The sequence below is a fragment of the Bos indicus x Bos taurus genome, chromosome X (genome assembly GCF_003369695.1).
Source record: "Bos indicus x Bos taurus breed Angus x Brahman F1 hybrid chromosome X, Bos_hybrid_MaternalHap_v2.0, whole genome shotgun sequence".
NCBI lineage: Eukaryota > Metazoa > Chordata > Mammalia > Artiodactyla > Bovidae > Bos > Bos indicus x Bos taurus.
Genome location: NC_040105.1, coordinates 74,974,152 through 74,992,940, shown reverse-complemented (window position 1 = coordinate 74,992,940; position 18,789 = coordinate 74,974,152).

The following is an 18,789-nucleotide window of genomic DNA, read 5'->3' as shown; positions in this document are numbered from 1 at the left end:
ATTCAAAACATTGCCTTTTCATTTTTTTTGATGATTTCCTTTGTTGTAAAAAGCTTTTTAATTTGATATTGCCCATTTGTTTAGCTTTGTTTTTGTTGCCCTGTCTGAAGTGACAGATCCAAGAAATTCATTTCTAAGACTGATGTGCATATTGTCTATATTTTCTCCTAGAAGTTATGTGGTATCACATCTTGTATAATAGTTTTTAATCTATTTTGAGTTCATTTTTTTATTGTGTAATAAAATGGTCCAGTTTCATTTTTGCATGTATATGTCCGATTTTCCCAACACCATTTATTGAAGATGTTGTTCTTCTTCCATTGCATATTCTTGCCTCTTATCCATCCCCTCTTTGATATTGAATAAAACCTATTTTCCATTCCATTTAGAAGGCTTGAAAAAATACTTAAAGCATCATATAGAGCACAAAACAGAGCAAGCAGGCACTCAAGAAGCTATGGGTTCCTTTAAAATTTAACTTTTTAGTGTCAGAAACAAAAGTTGCTTTGTTACTGGTCCCTTCGTTAATTTAATCTAAAATCTTGATTAATGTGACAACCAACCTGTAATTACAAGCAGTGCATCTAAAGCTTCTGAGTTATTAGAGGTGCCACCTGCAAATTGGCACCTGCCATCTACCTCCACAAGGATTAAATTATGAGCTGCTATAACCTGCTGACCTTCAACACCCCCTGAAAAGAGTTCAGTGTAGAGATCAGAAATGAGGCACTCTGTGCTCTGGGAAAAAACTGTAAGGTCTTTAGATAGTTAGAAATTCATGAAACAGTTTTATGAGCCCAGCTCTTGTATCCCATCATGGGCTTCCCTGGTGGCACAGACATTAAAGAATCTGTCTGCAATGCTGGAGATCTAGGTTCGATCCCTGGATTGGAAAGATCCCTTGGAGGAGGGCCTGGCAACTCACGCCAGTATTCTTACCTAGAGAATCCGAATGGACAGAGGAGCCTGGTGGGTTACAGTCCAAAGGGTTGCAAAGAGTCAGACACAACTGAGTGACTAAGCACAACACAGCACAACTCTTGTATCTGATCATATCCAGAAAAGAATTAAAATGCTTCATGGTGACATCTGTTCCTTGTGACTAGCAATAATCTTCAAGAGACTAGCAGAAATCTTCTACAAAAAAATGTGTGCTTTTTTGAGAGAATGTTTTTCTTTCAACTCATCCCATCCTTGCCTTCTCTCACTGAGTCCAAATGTCTATTCTTTACATCTGGGTCTCCTGTGTTGTCATAGGATCATTGATACCATCTTTCTAAATTCCATATATATGTGTTAATATGCAGTATTTGTCTTTCTCCTTATGACTGACTTCATTCTGTATAATAGGGTGCCATATGTAAAATAGATGACCAGTGCATGAAACAGGGCACCCAAAGCTGGTGCTCAGGGACAACCCAGAGGGATGGGGTGGGGAGGGTTCAGGTTGTGTGGGGAACACATGTATACCTGCAGTCAATTCATGATGATGTATGGCAAAAACCATCACACTATTGCAAAGTAATTATCTTCCAATTAAAATATATTAATTAATTTTTTAAAAAATATGTGTTTGATTGCATGTGCTGCACTCAATATACCAGCAAATTTGGAAAAATCAGCAGTGGCCACAGGACTGGAAAAGGTCAGTTTTCATTCCAATCCCAAAGAAAGGCAATGCCAAAGAATGCTCAAACTACCGCACAATTGCACTCATCTCACACGCTAGTAGAGTAATGCTCAAAATTCTGCAAACCAGGCTTCAGCAATACGTGAACATGAACTTCCAGATGTTCAAGCTGATTTTAGAAAAGGCAGAGGAAGCAGAGATCAAATTACCAACATCTGCTGCATCATGGAAAAAGCAAGAGAGTTCCAGAAAAATCATCTATTTCTGCTTTATTGACTATGCCAAAGCCTTTGACTGTGTGGATCACAATAAACTGTGGAAAATTCTGAAAGAGATGGGAATACCAGACCACCTGACCTGCCTCTGGAGAAACCTATCTGCAGGTCAGGAAGCAACAGGTAGAACTGGACATGGAACAACAGACTGGTTCCAAATAGGAAAAGGAGTACGTCAAGGCTGTATATTGTCACCCTGCTTATTTAACTTATATGCAGAGTACATCATGATAAACGCTGGTCTGGAAAAAGCACAAGCTGGAATCAAGATTGCCGGGAGAAATATCAATAACCTCAGATATGTAGATGACACCACCCTTATGGCAGAAAGTGAAGAGGAACTAAAAAGCCTTTGATGAAAGTGAAAGAGGAGAGTGAAAAAGTTGGCTTAAAGCTCAACATTCAGAAAACGAAGATCATGGCATCTGGTCCCATCACTTCATGGGAAATAGATGGGGAAGCAGTGGAAACAGTGTCAGGCTTTGTTTTTTTGAGCTCCAAAATCACTGCAGATGGTGACTGCAACCATGAAATTAAAAGACACTTACTCCTTGGAAGGAAAGCTATGACCACCCTAGATAGCATATTCAAAAGCAGAGACATTACTTTGCCAACAAAGGTCCTTCTAGTCAAGGCTATGGTTTTTCCAGTGGTCATGTATGGATGTGAGAGTTAGACTGTGAAGAAAGCTGAGCGCTGAAGAATAGATGGTTTTGAACTGTAGTGTTGTAGGAGACTCTTGAGAGTCTTTTGGACTGCAAAGAGATCTAACCAGTCCAGTCTAAAAGAGATCAGCCCTTGGTGTTCTTTGGAAGAAATGATGCTAAAGCTGAAACTCCAGTACTTTGGCCACCTCATGCAAAGAGTTGACTCATTGGAGAAAAACTCTGATGCTGGGAGGGATTGGGGGCAGGAGGAGAAGGGGACGCAGAGGGTGAAATGGCTAGATGGCATCACCAACTTGATGGATGTGAGTTTGAATGAACTCCGGGAGTTGGTCATGGACAGGGAGGCCTGGCATGCTGCAATTCACGGGGTCGCAAAGAGTCGGACACGACTGAGCGACTGAACTGAACTGAACTGACTCCTTCACCAAAATCACATACCTGCTGACTTTTCTCCTCTGTCTCTTTGAACCAATTTCTCAGAGCTGTCTGAAATGCTGTCTCCCAGGCTATTGTCCTTATTTTGCTCCTAATAAAATTTAGCTCACAACCGTTAACATATGTGAATACATACACAATGGGAATTTGATGTATGTCTCAGGAAATTCAAACGGGGCCTCTGTAATAACGTAGATGAGTGGGAAAGAGATTCAGAGGGAGGAGACATATGTATTCCTATAGTTAATCTATGTTGATGTATGACAGAAGCCAAATATTGTAAACCAATTATTAATCAATTTAAAAAAATGTATGACAGAAGCCGATATTGTAAACCAATTATTAATCAAGAAAAAAAAAAAAAAAAAAAAAAAACCTTAGCTCACAACTCTCACGGGTTGTGCATTTTTTTTAGTAGACAGAGAGTAACTTATCATGCAATTCTGAATCACTTTCTTCTGCTCATAATACCCATCATTCAGGGAGACTGTATTATGATGCTAATATCACAAGAACAGTCTCTTGGAATATTCTTCCAACGCATTTGTTGTTCTATTAAAGTGTAAGTAGGCCAGGGAATAGAAATGTTTTTAAGGACCTTAGATTTTATAGAAGCATTTATTGAGCTGCTGCTACTTAAAAGTCATTGTTGTTGAAAAGAGGAAATAAAATGCAAAGTTCATGATTTCAGAAAGCTTAACACAATGCTATCATTCACATATATAGCTAGAATTACCTTATTCACATGATCAAACGTTTTTTTTTTTGTTTTTTTTTTTCAGTTTAGAGAATCCCCAACAATGTTTATCTGTTTTTTTTTTTTTCCACTTTATTCTTTTTCTTTCTCTTTTCATCATCCATATCTATTTAGAACTGAGAAATATTTCAGAATCAGAACTAAGAGAATAAATTTGGTCAAACCTGCTCATCCAGGTTGGAGGAAAATTGATCATTTAGACTTTAATCCACCTTTGCAAAATAATGTAATGAGAAGCACATAGATTTTGGAATATAATGTAAGCTTGACTGATGATTCTGCCAATTAAGGGCTTCCCTTGTGGCTCAGCTGGTAAAGAATTTGCCTGCAATGAGGGAGACCTGGGTTTGATCCTTGGATTGGGAGGATCCCCTGGAGAAAGGAAAGGCTACCTACTCCAGTATTCTGGCCTGGAGAATTCCATGACTGTGGAGTCCATGGAGTCACGAAGAGCCAGACATGACTGACTGACTTTCATTTTTATGCCAATTAAATTTTGCATATATAAATTAAACTCTGAACCTCAATTTTTCAATTTCTAAAGTGAAGATAATGATAACTAGCTTATATTTAGGTTGTTAAAGGATTCAATATAATGTATCTAAATCATGTTGCACAGTGACTAATACTAAGTAGGAAGCATTACTAGAACATTGTTTTGTTATTCAGTGTACTTATTGAATACACTTATTCAGTGTACTTATTGAGTATCTATTATGTATATCTATTGTGACTCAGTCATGACTCTAGATTCTGGAGAAATAAGTTACTTCAGATCTAGTATTGATTATCTAACCTGAGACAGGTAACTGAAACTTTATTGTTTTAGCATTGATAAGAAGTTAAAAATAATTCTGTAACAAATAAAACTAGATCATATTTACTTAATCATTTAAAAATTGATTTATTAAATGTGATGTTTGTATCTTCCAAATCTAAAAATTCAAATGGAAGTTTTGAAGTTGTTCAATTAAAGATACAACACATATAGACTTTGGGAAACCCCCAGCTTCTAGGCTTTGGGTCAGCAACACAGGTCTCAAGCATAAGAACTTTCTAATTTTTAATTAATTATATCATTTCTCAATCTTGGAAATTTAGGATACCCTGTATTATAGGAAGCACACATATACACCTAATATGCATATATGAGGAAAATATCTCCACTCAAAGAAAAAATCAACAGGAACAGTTGAAGACTCAAACTGAACTCATCTAGTTTGTGTGAGTACACTTACTGTTGGAAGGCAGTGTAGTACAATATTTATGAGCACACACTATAGAGCCAGATGTCCAACTTTGAAGCTCACTCTAGCATTTATTAGCTATATGACCTTAGGCATTTTCTACAGTCTCTCTAACATAAGTTTCTTTATCTGTAAGATGAGAATAGCATTAATAATGCCTATATTCTAGGATTGTTATGATAATTAAATCAATCAATATATGTAAAGTACTTAATGGTTCATAATGTGTTATAAAAGCATAGCTATTGTTGGTTATATAAGAAGTATAAGGTAAATATGAATTAACTGGGTTTCCCTCATGGCTCAGTGTTAAAGAATCTGCCTGCCAATGCAGGAGATGCATAAGGAGATGCGGGTTCGAACCCTGGGTCAGGAAGGTGCCCTGGAGAAGAACATGGCAACCTACTCCAATATCCTTGCCTAAAAAATCCCACGGACAGAGGAGCCTGGTGGGTTACAGGCCATGGGGTCACAAAATAGCTGGACAAGACTTAGCGACTAAATAACAACAACAACATGACTTAACTAAATTCACACCCCTTTGATAAATATCTGGTATTAAAGTGGAAAAATAGGAATCTTTTCTGACTATTCCTAATTGGAGAGCAGGTGGGCTTGCGAGGCAGGGGCAGAAAGATATAGAGAATCCTCCTTGAAAATGGGCATAATACTAAGAGGATATCTGATTCTAAGATGATGAGTAGATTCAATGAAGGGATGGTCTTTCAATGGAGTGATGAGGAGAGTGGAAGAAACATTTATGTGATAGGCCTTGGCATGTTAGTATAAGGCTTGGACACTCAAGAGTAACCATTCAATAAGCCCAGAAATAAATGCCTACAATGAATTTTACCCTCTTAAAAATATTTTTTTAAGGTTTTGAAAAATTGAAGTATAGTTGAGTTACAGTATTATGTTAGTTTCAGAAGTACAGCATAGTGGTTCTGCATTTTTACAGATGATACTTCATTAAAAGTTATTAAGATAATGACTATAATCTCCTGTACTGTATAATATATCCTTGTTGTTTATCTATTTTATACAATGTCATTTGTATCTCTTAATCCCATACCCCTATATTGTCCCTCTTCTTTTCATTTCCCCACTGGTACCCACTCTTAGGGGAATCTATTGGCCCTTAGTGTGAAAATTTTGCTATTAGTTCATTCAATATACTAAATATTTTTCTATTAGAATGAAGCTTCTAAAGATGGAAGTGTTCTAGGAAACAGTTCAGTTCAGTTGTTCACTAGTGTCCGACTCTTTGCAACGCCATGGGCTGCAGCACACCAGGCCTCCCTGTCCATCACCAACTCAAACTCATGTCCATTGAGTCGGGTGCCATTCAACCATCTCATCCTCTGTCGTCCCCTTCTCCTCCCACCTTCAATCTTTCCCAGCTTCAGGGTCTTTTCAAATGAGTCAGCTCTTTGCATCAGGTGGCGAAAGTATTGGAGTTTCAGCTTCAACATCAGTCCTTCCAAAGAATATTCAGGACTGATTTCCTTTAGGATGGACTAGTTGGATCTCCTTGCAGTCCAAGGGACTCCCACACCACAGTTCAAAAGCATCAATTCTTTGGCGCTAAGTTTTCTTTCTAGTCCAACTCCCACATCCATACATGATTACTGGAAAAACCGTAGCCTTGACTAGACGGACCTTTGTTGGCAAAGTAATGTCTCTGCTTTTGAATATGTTGTCTAGGTTGGTCATAAATTTTCTTCCAAGCAGTAAGCGTCTTTTAATTTTGTGACTGCAGTCACCATTTGCAGTGATTTTGGAACCAAAAAAAAACAAAACAAAACAAACACAAACAAACAAAACTCTGCCACTGCTTCCACTGTTTACCCATCTATTTGCCATGAAGTGATGGGACCAGATGCCATGATTTTAGTTTTCCGAATGTTGAGTTTTAAGCCAACCTTTCCACTCTCTTTTTTCACTTTCATCAAGAGGCTCTTTAGTTCTTCTTCACTGTCTGTCATAAGTGTGGTATCATCTGCATATCTGAAGTTATTGATATTTCTCCTGGAAATCTTGATTATAGCTTGTGCTTCATCCAGCTCAGCATTTCTCATGATGTACCTTGCATATAAGTTAAATAAGCAAGGTGACAATATACAGCCTTGACATACTCCTTTTCCTATTTGGAACCAGTCTGCTGTTTCATGTCCAGTTCTAACTGTTGCTTCTTGACCTGCATACAAACTTCTCAAGATGCAGGACAGGTGGTCTGGTATTCCCATTTCTTGAAGAATTTTCCACAGTCTATTGTGATCCACACATTCAAAGGCTTTGGCATAGTCAATAAAACAGAAGTAAATATTTTTCTGGAACTCTCTTGCTTTTTCAATGAACCTGCGGATGTTGGCAATTTGATCTCTGGTTCCCCTGCCTTTTCTAAAACCAGCTTGAACATCTGGAAATTCATGGTTCATGTATTGTTGAAGCCTACATTAGAGAATTTTGAGCATTACTTTACTAATGTGTAAGATGAGTGCAATTGTGCGGTAGTTTGAGCATGCTTTGGCATTGCCTTTCTTTGGGAATTCAATGAAAATTCACATTTTCCAGTTCTGTGGCTACTGCTGTTTTCCAAATTTGCTGGCATATTGAGTGCAGCACTTTCACAGCATCATCTTTTAGGGTTTGAAATAGCTCAACTGAAATTCCATCAATTCCACTAGCTTTGTTTGTAGTGATGCTTCCTACGGCCCACTTGACTTCACATTCCAGGATGTCTGGCTGTAGGTGAGTGATCACACCACTGTGATTATCTGGGTGGTGAAGATGCTTTTTGTATAGTTCTTCCATGTATTCTTGCCTCCTCTTCTTAATATCTTCTGCTTCTGTTAGGTCCATACCATTTCTTTCCTTTATTGGCTCCTTTGCATGAAATATTCCCTTGGTATCTCTAATTTTCTTGAGGAGATCTCTAGACTTTCCCAGTCTATCTCTTTCCTCTTATTTCTTTGCATTGATCATTGAGGAAGGCTTTCTTATCTCTCCTTGCTATTCTTTGGAACTCTTCATTCAAATGGTAATATCTTTCCTTTTCCCCTGTGCTTTTCACTTCTATTCTTTTCACAGCTATTTGTAAGGCCTCCTCAGACAGCCACTTTGCTTTTTTGCATTTCTTTTTCTTAGGAATGATCTTGATCCCTATCTCCTGTACAATGTCATGAACCTCTATCCACAATTCATCAGACACTCTATCAGATCTAGTCCCTTAAATCTATTTGTCACTTCCACTGTATAATTGTAAGGGATTTGATTTAGGTCATACCTGAATGGTCTAGTGGTTTTCCTTCCTTTCTCCAATTTAAGTCTGAATTTGGCAATCAGGAATTCATGATCTAAGCCACAGTCAGCTCCTGGTCTTGTTTTAGGAAACAACGTGTTAAAATTGTGTCACTGTGATAGTCATATATTCATTTTCATTTTCTTTCTGACCTCTATTCTGACTTGAGTGGTTGTCTCCAAAACTGCTGGAAACAGAAAAAGAAAATGACAGAATTTAAAAGCAGCTTATATTACTATCTTTTGAAATTACGTGCTAACAACTAGATTAAATTTTGTTAAATGCTCAGTACTCAATTTTTTCCAAAATGAAAGAGGATAGCAATGATATCCTCAAAATGACATAATTTTAAGTATATGTTGGTCAAACTGCTAACATATATCTCATTAGTCTTATATAATAAAATTGTAGTTCCAGAGAACCTAAAATATTTCTTCATTTCTCTTTCTCTTTGGCAGAAGTAACTTCACTTGTAACAGTATTTTTCTGTTGATGATTTTGCTGAGGTTTGTAGTAATATTGAAAAATCTTACTAAATTCACTTTCAAAACAAAAGATATGGATTAATGTATTTTAACCAAGACCAGTATGACAACAGCTGACATCTAGCAGTCTGTTTTATTTACATTATGTTTTAGCTTTATTTGAAATAAGAGTCCTAAATATAGTTGATTTGAATGAATATAATACATAGGAGACTTTTCATTAAAACAAATATTTGACCTAATGTTAAGACAAAAGCACGTTTTTGCATAACATATTAAGTTATGAAACTCTAGATGTGCAAAGATTTCACCCAAGCAAACAGAAATATTTTTTAAATATAAAAGAGACATGCAAATAATAGCATATTCAACTATATCAGTTGTATGACAAAAGAAAATCACATCAGTTATCAGTCTTTACCTAGAAAGGAGTCAGTTTGTTCATGGTTATGCATTTATGGTAAGTTCAGAAATATCTTACTTTTGCCCAAAGCATCAAATGCAAGATGTCACTCGTGACTAGACTCCGTGATTTTTTTTTTTTTCAGTTCCTTAATAATTTCTGTCTCCACCATAATGATGGTTTAGGTTTGTACTATTTTCCATAAAAGTAAAGTTTTTGTCATGGGAATGAATGAATATGTATTATGCCATTTTATTGTCTTATTACAAATTTTGCCTTAAGAATGGAATTATTTTGCCCACTTCTTTCTTGTTGCAATGTTTATTTCCAGAATGAAATACAACAGTTTTGATGTCCAGTTCAGTCTGTGAAAGACTGTAAACATTTAATAGACTCATAAAAACAAACTTCAACCTTTTCAATATTCTGCATTTTTATTGACTGCTCACACTACTTTATCCTTACAGGTTACTGAGACTGTAAACAGGAAGAAAAAGAATGGATGGTGAATCAAACTGAATCAAACCTTGGAAAGGTCAAAGTTATTTTTTCACCTGGAATATATAAGGCTCCACAGTTTCAGGGAAAATTTTATTGGATTTAATCAGAGATGAATATAGACATAGGATAATGTGATTTTTTTTAAGTGATGGTGAGCACAAAGAAGGTATTTAACCCTCTTTTCTAGGAATACTTGCATTATTATAGTAGAGTTACTTTTAAATTCTCTCCGTTAATGAGAATAAGACATATTAATGGTTAAAATACTTAAGCCAAGAGACTAGCAGTGTAATGTGCCTATGCCTTAGGTTAGGAAATCCTTGCACATCTCTGTGTGCAGGCAATTTTCAAAGTCAGTGTGAGAAGATGTTACTGTTTTTCCATGTACTGTGAGGTGTGTCACAAAGAATGTTACTAATGGTAGTTGTAATATCAAAGTATATGAATCACTTGCCTCTTTCAAAAACAAATCAGAATAGACTCCAGGTTGTCTTGATGATATCACTCTTAAGTTCTTGCATTATAGTTAACATCCAGGGAATTATACATAATCTGCTCATTTAAGTGTCAACTGCCACGTGTATTATAGTGGGGGTAAAGCACTGCAATAGTAGATAATAAAAAGGGAATTTTCTTTTCACTCGGTTTAGATACATTTCAACCATATTGAAACATTTCTTGTATAGAATGTGGAAAATGAGGAGAAATGAACAAAGCAATAAGAGCTAGTATCTAATGAGTACTTCTCATGTGTCAGGAACTAAGGTAAGCATTTAGCATAATAACAACTGTATTAGAATGTGCAATTATTATTATTCTGATTTTACAAATGAAAAAATTAAACACAAGTTAAAAGACTTGTTCAATGTCCCAGAGGTAGTTAATCTGCAGACTCAGAACTCAACAGCTCAAAGAAAAAAAAAAAAAAATCTCCAAAAGCAATAGTGATTTTAAAATTCTTGGATGTAGAATGTACTCAATAAATGTTTTTTGAGCTAATGAATAGGTTTTGAGTCATTAAAAACATATCTCCCCAGGAAATCCATACCTAGCTTTTAAGGAATTATCCCTTGTGTACCAACTTAATTGCATCATCTTTCCCTGGGTGGATCTGGGGCTGGTTTTGTAAGCAAGCATTTTACGGGAGAAGATTGTAAACCAAACCAGAAAACATCCCAGGTAGATAACCAGAGTGTCCATAGTCGGAGTGTATGTTTAGAGGCACTACCAGCACCAGAGACAGGAGCCTAATTCTGGTTAAAGAAAACTTAGAACAGGCAAGTTTTATTCAGACACTGCTAAACTCAATACCAAAAAGAAAAAAAAAAAAAAAAAAACAGAAAAAATTAAAGTTTAGATTCATGAAAATTACTGAATGACAAGAATATAATTAGTACCAAGTCTTTTTTTAATTATGAAAATTGTGCCTTGGTTTTTGAAATTAAATTTTTTTTAATTTTATTTTATTTTTAAACTTTACATAATTGTATTAGTTTTGCCAAATATCAAAATTTTTATGGAGATAATTGTAGATGTACATGAAGTTGTGGGTTTCCCTGATTTCTCAGACAGTAAAAAAGTTGCCAGCAATGTAGGAGACCCTGGTTTGATCCCCGGGTTGGGAAAGTCACCTGGAGGAGAAAACGGCTACCCTTTCCAGTATTCTTGCCTGGAGAATTCCATGGACAAAAGAAACTGGCAGACAAAAGAAACTTTGAAGTCCATGGGGTTGCAAAGAGTCAGATATGACTGAGAGACTAACACTTTCACTTGTCACATGAAGTTGTAAGAAATACTATAGAAAGACTGGTGTACCCTTAACCTAGTTTCATCCAACAATATTTGATATGCAAAACTATACTGCAATATCATAATAAAGATGTTGACATAGATATATCTGGATTGGCTTTCAACAAACTCAAAATCCATTTGTTTGGTCAATTAGGGTCCCTTTGGAGAATTGCTTGTCATTGCATTTATGTGACTCTACCCAAAGTTTATCTCTGTTCCCTGAAGATCATGAACAACAGTGGCAGTGCATCCTATAACAGTTAGGCAGGAAAAGAGCATGGTCTTGAGACTGTACAGTGTTCCCAGGCCTTTCCCTTTAGATAATTATGCTCCTGTCTCCCATTACTCTGTGCTTATTTGAAAGTACAAATGTAGACGCACTGAGAATAATTTTGTTGGTCCTCTGATTATTTAATAAGTGTTAGGGAATATATATTAGAGAGTTCAAAACAAACAAACAAACAAACATCTACTTCTGCTTTATTGACTATGCCAAAGCCTTTAACTGTGTGGATCACAATAAACTGTGGAAAATTCTGAAAGAGATGGGAATACCAGGCAACCTGACCTGCCTCTTGAGAACCTATATGTAGGTCAGGAAGCAACGGTTAGAACTGGACATGGAACAACAGACTGGTTCCAAATAGGAAAAGGAGTACGTCAAGGCTGTATATTGTCACCCTGCTTATTTAACTTATATGCAGAGTACATCATGGTAAATGCTGGGCTGGAAAAAGCACAAGCTGGAATCAAGATTGCCAGGAGAAATATCAATAACTTCAGATATGCAGATGACACCACCCTTATGGCAGAAAGTGAAGAGGAACTAAAGAGCCTCTTGATGAAAGTGAAAGAGGAGAGTGAAAAAGTTGGCTTAAAGCTCAACATTCAGAAAACGAAGATCATGGCATCTGGTCCCATCACTTCATGGGAAATAGATGGGGAAGCAGCGGAAACATGTCAGACTTTACTTTTTGGGCTCCAAAATCACTGCAGATGGTGACTGCAACCATGAAATTAAAAGACACTTACTCCTTGGAAGGAAAGCTATGACCACCCTAGATAGCATATTGGAAAGCATAGACATTACTTTGCCAACAAAGGTCCATCTAGTCAAGGCTATGATTTTTCCAGTGGTCATGAACGGATGTGAAAGTTGGACTTTGAAGAAAGCTGAGCATGGAAGAATTGACGCTTTTGAACTGTGGTGTTGGAGAAGACTGTAGAGAGTCCCTTGGACTCCAAGGAGATCCAACTAGTCCATGCTAAAGGAGACCAGTCCTAGGTGTTCTTTGGAAGGACTGATGCTAAAGCTGAAACTCCAATACTTTGGCCACCTCATGCAAAGAGTTGAATCATTGGAAAAGACCCTGATGCTGGGAGGGATTGGGGGTGGGGGAGAAGGGGACGACAGAGGATGAGATGGCTGGATGGCATCACTGACTCAGTGGACATGAGTTTGGGTGAACTCTGGGAGTTGATGATGGACAGGGAGCCCTGGCATGCTGCAATTCATGGGGTCACAAAGAGTCGGACACGACTGAGCGACTGAACTGAACTGAGGGAATATATTTTACATTGACCATACTTCACTCTAGATAATTGAAAATTTTAAATAGTGCTACAAGCTTCACTTTGCTGAATGCATTTGGAAGATAGGAAAATGAATTTAAGAATACTTGGGGCTGGTGCACTGGGATGACCCAGAGGGATGGTATGGGGAGGGAGGAGGGAAGAGGGTTCAGGATGGAGAACACATGTATACCTGTGGCGGATTCATGTTGATATATGGCAAAACCAATACAATATTGTAAAGTTAAAAATAAATTAAATTAAAAAAAAAAAACAGAAGACACTCCACACTTAATGTGTTTTTGTTAAATTCAGATTTCTTCACACTCTGAAAATCATCCTAACAAGTCAACTAAACAGTCATGCTTTAAACATTAGTGTCATTTCGCCACAGGTTTCTGAATTCATAAAAAATGATTTTTTTTCCATTGCTCATCAACCAAAAGGCACTACAGAAAAGCTCAATGAGGCTGGTTTTAGCTGGGAACAATTTGATTACAAAACGTGCTTGCCACACTTGTAGGTTTTTTTTTTCTCCCTTCCCTGTTTAAATCACCATATCCTTAAATTTACCAACAGAAATTTCCAGTTTGAAAATGTATCTTCCATGCTCTTGCCTATTGTTTTTACCATGTCATTAATCTCATACAATGAAACCCATAGTGAGAGTAGAACAGTTGCACAGAATCTCATTTTGAAGTATGACTCTAAGAACCTGCTTGTGAGACTTTCATTTCTTTTTAACTCAAGCACAACTTGCTGAACTGTGCATAGACTAATACTCTAATAGTGGAGGTGATGAAAATAAGAGTAGGGAAATGTTTTGCATTGCTCATGTTACCTGTCATTTATTCCAAGTTTTCAATGTATAGAGGAGGGACAAAAAAGTAGATTTCAGAAGCTTTCAATGTGTTTTTCCTTTTGCACTTTATACCTGTGTAAAATTTACCTTACAAAAATAATTCAAGCTCACTAGGATTTAATTCAGTTTTAGAAATTTGCAAATAATGCTGACACTCAGTGTCTATATATGTAAATCAACTAACAATTGCATTTACTGTGGTTCAACAAAGATGCACAATATTATCAAAATAGCACAAATAACTGCTGTGCTTGAGTACTACAAAAAAGTAACAATAAAAATATAAAGTAGCTCCAAATTAGGCAATAGTACATATCTGCAGCACTCTCAGTTCTTATTTAATTAATAGTTAATTGTGCATATTTCTATCTTATTTTTATTATCTTAGTGATTATTAGCTCCTCAAAGCAAGGTATATACTTACTCCGCACCCATGATACCCCTTTGTCCCAGAAAGTGATCTGCAAATAAAATGTTTCCACTAGGACAGTGCTATCCAATAGCAATAAAATGCCTTGCAAATAGTATACACTCAATAAAATATTTATTAAATTAAATGTTGTTGCTATTTCTATTATACCAAATTACACATAAAATCTGAAAATATTTATTCAGTTAAAAATTACTGGGTTTTGAAATTCAAATGTTTGTATGTTGAAAGGTGGAGAATAGCTTTAAGCTATTATTATGCTGCCTCGTTCTTGTCACTTTTTAATTTGACATTGAGCTTTGAGCAGGCACTGCACAATTCTGACAGCCAGAGGCATGGAACAGGGTCAGGGAAGGCACAAAGAGTTTAGAATAATAGATATTTTCCAGTAAATACACAGCTTCTTTGCAGGTAAGTTGATTATTTTTGGTGTGTTTTCCAGAAAATTTAAAACAAAAATGTTTTCATACTATCAGAAGGTAATGATAATATAGCTTGTGATGCTTTTACTAAAAAAAAGAGTTGCCATTTATATCACATATCTCATGTCAAAAGAGTTACAAGTGAGCCAGAAAATAAATTGCTTTTTATTTAAGTATTAAGGATCTTTGTCATAAAAGTACCCTTTAATATATTTAAGACCTATCAAATCCACCTCTCTTCATCTGAACAGCTTGGTCATTTTTACAAAATACAGACTTAAATGTATGTGGTGTTAGTGGAGGGGTGGGAGGAGTTACTGCCATGGTGATTTTAAGCTTAAGAACCATTTCAATGGTTACTTTTAAAACAGTTACTCCAGAGTGTGTGTTCTAACTGTGTGTGTGTGTGTGTGCTCGCATTTGTGTATAATTAGAAGCAGCCAAGAGACTGTGATTTTGAAATTGGCTAGTCTTCTATTTAAGCATTTTTAACAGATGTGAATAACAATTTTAATTTGAAATATTACGCATCTTAAATACATAATTACTTTTGAGTATCACTGGTCTTTCATTTCCTGAATAGCTTATTTTTTCTACAAAACTCTTGAAGACAAATTTAACCATCAATTATCAAATATACATAAGTTAATTTAATCTTTTTTTCCTCCTGTAAGACACAAGTGTAGAATGTAAGGTTTATTCTTCTGCAGTGTGAGCCCATATACTTTCATACTCTCGTACAGCAATGAATGAGACCCATGGCATATACTGCCCTTCAGTTGTGCACAGAACTCTTATTGATATTAATGAATTTTCACTTGAACTAACTATAGTCATTTTATGTGGCCTGAAGTGGTCATTTTATTGTGATTTGCGTATTAGTTGCTGCAGAGTATAGTGTATATATCATTTCTAAAGTGCCTAGGGATCTTAACAGAGGAAAGTAGTACATAAATTGAAAATATTATTACTCTTTATTTTAAATGCTTCTATTTGTGAGTCTTCTAAATCATGCCTAAATATAGTAAAAAGTGAAAATAAGATATGCAGAGAAAACTCCAAGAAGTAAAATTATTTTAAATCAACAATTTTGAAATTATCCACTTGTAGAAGTATTTTTAATCCATTGAAAACAAGTTAGTTCATTTTATAGCTTAACAGACAACATCAAAGTAGCATATGCAGATGCAGAGAACTAAGGGGGAGAAGCGAAAATAGGACTTGAAATTTCACTCTGGATGAGACTGGAATTCTCAGTGTGAACCTTTTTCTTGAGGTCCCTTCTATACCTATTTCTTTAGTTCTGCCCCAAGGAGGTTAGTGAGGTGCACCAAAAAGAACCCATATCATCCACTAATCCATGTACAGGGATGAAAGGAGAACTCAGAGTGGATGAAAGAGCTACTTTGTAAAGTCACTGTAGTTTCACTTTTAATGTAAAATCTGGAGAAGTTAGGCTTTTCTCTCCCAGGATACAACATGAAAAATGCGGTTTATTAAGGAAAATATGTTTTAGAATTTCAACCCTTCTCACCTTAAAGGCTCAGAATTTTGGGTTAAATATTCCTGGCTCCTCTTCCCATGATGAAATAAATTCATTTGTAGAGTATTGCTGTTTACTATTGAGCAAGTCAATCCTTATCTCTCAACAGTGCCTGTTGTACTCTATTTTGAACATAGTCCCTGATTATTGCAACAAATATAACAAATCTGACTTTTTTTGTTGTTGTTATTTTTGTAGGCCATCACAGGTTCAAGACAGACCTCTCTTTGATTCTGGTCTTTTCTACATGTGTATATACATGCACTTCTGTGGCAGTAAAGAAAAAAAAAAACAGATGTTAATTAAATATGAATATCACCAACACCACAACAAGTAGACTGTGGATAGTAAGAGATTTATATATGTGTACGAGTACTGGAGTGGGTTGCCATTGCCTTCTCCAATACACATATATATATGATATACACATCTCTGTGCAACACATGCACTTAAATAGCTTTCTTTCTACAATGTGGAATCATATGCCATTTGAAGTCAAATAAACAACTGCCCCTGGTCCATAGTCTTCTATTTTCTGTGCTTTAAAAATGTGACATCTGGCAGGGATTTTAGCATATAGGATGTGTATGTATGTGATTTTCTGTGCTCAGATTGCAAGTATTAAGGAAGAGATAATCTTTCAACAGATATTCATTCTATATAACAAATCTCTTTTTAATGTTGGTCTAGTGGGGAGATACAGACATTACTTTCCATGCTCACTTTTATAGGAAGTTTTCCATGTTTATGAAAGAGGGACAGAGCAAAGATTGGCCTCAGATCTGGCAAATCTGGTAGGTAATCTGTCACATTATAATGATATTGTTCTGTATGTGAAAAATGACTGGGAAGATGAGAAGCAATCAATATGAAAAACGTTTATGACCCCCATTCCTGCCAAGAATCTCTTTTTATAAAAAAGACATTGTTTACAAGACGAAAAAGCAAGAGGTCAGTTCAGTGTGTGTGTGTGTGTATCATAATTTGTGGGAAGTTCACCCAAATTAGTCTTTTTTGACATTATAAAAAAAGCAAATTTTGATAGAGAGTGATTTTGTTGCTGTTGTTTTCAACTGGCTATACCAGAAAAGTATGGACATTGAGTAGCTGGAAAGATGAAAAGACCTACTTAATGAGTTGGTCAATGAGTTAATTTCTTTCCTGTCTTTGAGCACAGTCTGTTTTCTGTTAAATCACCTTGTCTGTGTGCAAGTGAAGGGATAGAGGGAGGGTGTAGGAAGACGGGGCATGTTTTCAGTTGTATGTGTATATGCACATGTATTTAATACTGTAGAATTTCCATCACAAGCAAGTTGTCCCATGATTCCCTTACAGAGTGAAGCCACCTCATAATAAGACCTTTTTGATAATTAAAAAGCCAATCAATTAGAGATACCAAGGGGACAGTTCATGCAAAGATGAGCTCGATAAAGGACAGAAATGGTATGGACCTAACAGAATCAGAAGATATTAAGAAGAGGTGGCAAGAATACACAGAAGAACTGTACAAGAAAAATCTTCCCGACCCAGATAATCATGATGGTGTGATCACTCACCTAGATCCAGATATCCTGGACTGTGAAGTCAAGTGGGCCTTAGAAAGAATCATTACGAACAAAGCTAGTGGAGGTGATGGCATTCCAGTTGAGCTATTTCAAATCCTGAAAGACGATGCTGTGAAAGTGCTGTACTCAATATGCCAGCAAAATTGGAAAACTCAGCAGTGGCCACAGGACTGGAAAAGGTCAGTTTTCATTCCAATCCCAAAGAAAGGCAATGCCAAAGAATGCTCAAACTACCACACAATGGCACTCATCTCACACGCTAGTAAAGTAATGCTCAAAATTCCCCAAGCCAGGCTTCAGCAGTACGTGAACCGTGAACTTCCAGATGTTCAAGCTGGTTTTAGAAAAGGCAGAGCAACCAGAGATTAAATTGCCAACATCCGCTGGATCATGGAAAAAGCAAGAGAGTTCCAGAAAAACATCTATTTCTGCTTTATTGACTATGCCAAAGCCTTTGACTCTGTCGATCACAATAAACTGTGGAAAATTCTGAAAGAGATGGGATTACCATACCACCTGACCTGCCTCTTGAGTAACCTGTATGCAGGTCAGGAAGCAACAGTTAGAACTGGACATGGAACAACAGACTGGTTCCAAATAGGAAAAGGAGTACGTCAAGGCTGTATACTGTCACCTTACTTATTTAACTTATATGCAGAGTACATCATGGTAAATGCTGGGCTGGAAGAAGCACAAGCTGGAATCAATATTGCTGGGAGGAATGTCAATAACCTCAGATATGCAGATGATACCACCCTTATGGCAGAAAGTGAAGAGGAACTAAAGAGCCTCTTGATGAAGGTGAAAGAGGAGAGTGAAAAAATTGGCTTAAAACTCAACATTCAAAAAAAGGAAGATCATGGCATGTGGTCCCATCACTTCTTGGGAAATAGATGGGGAAA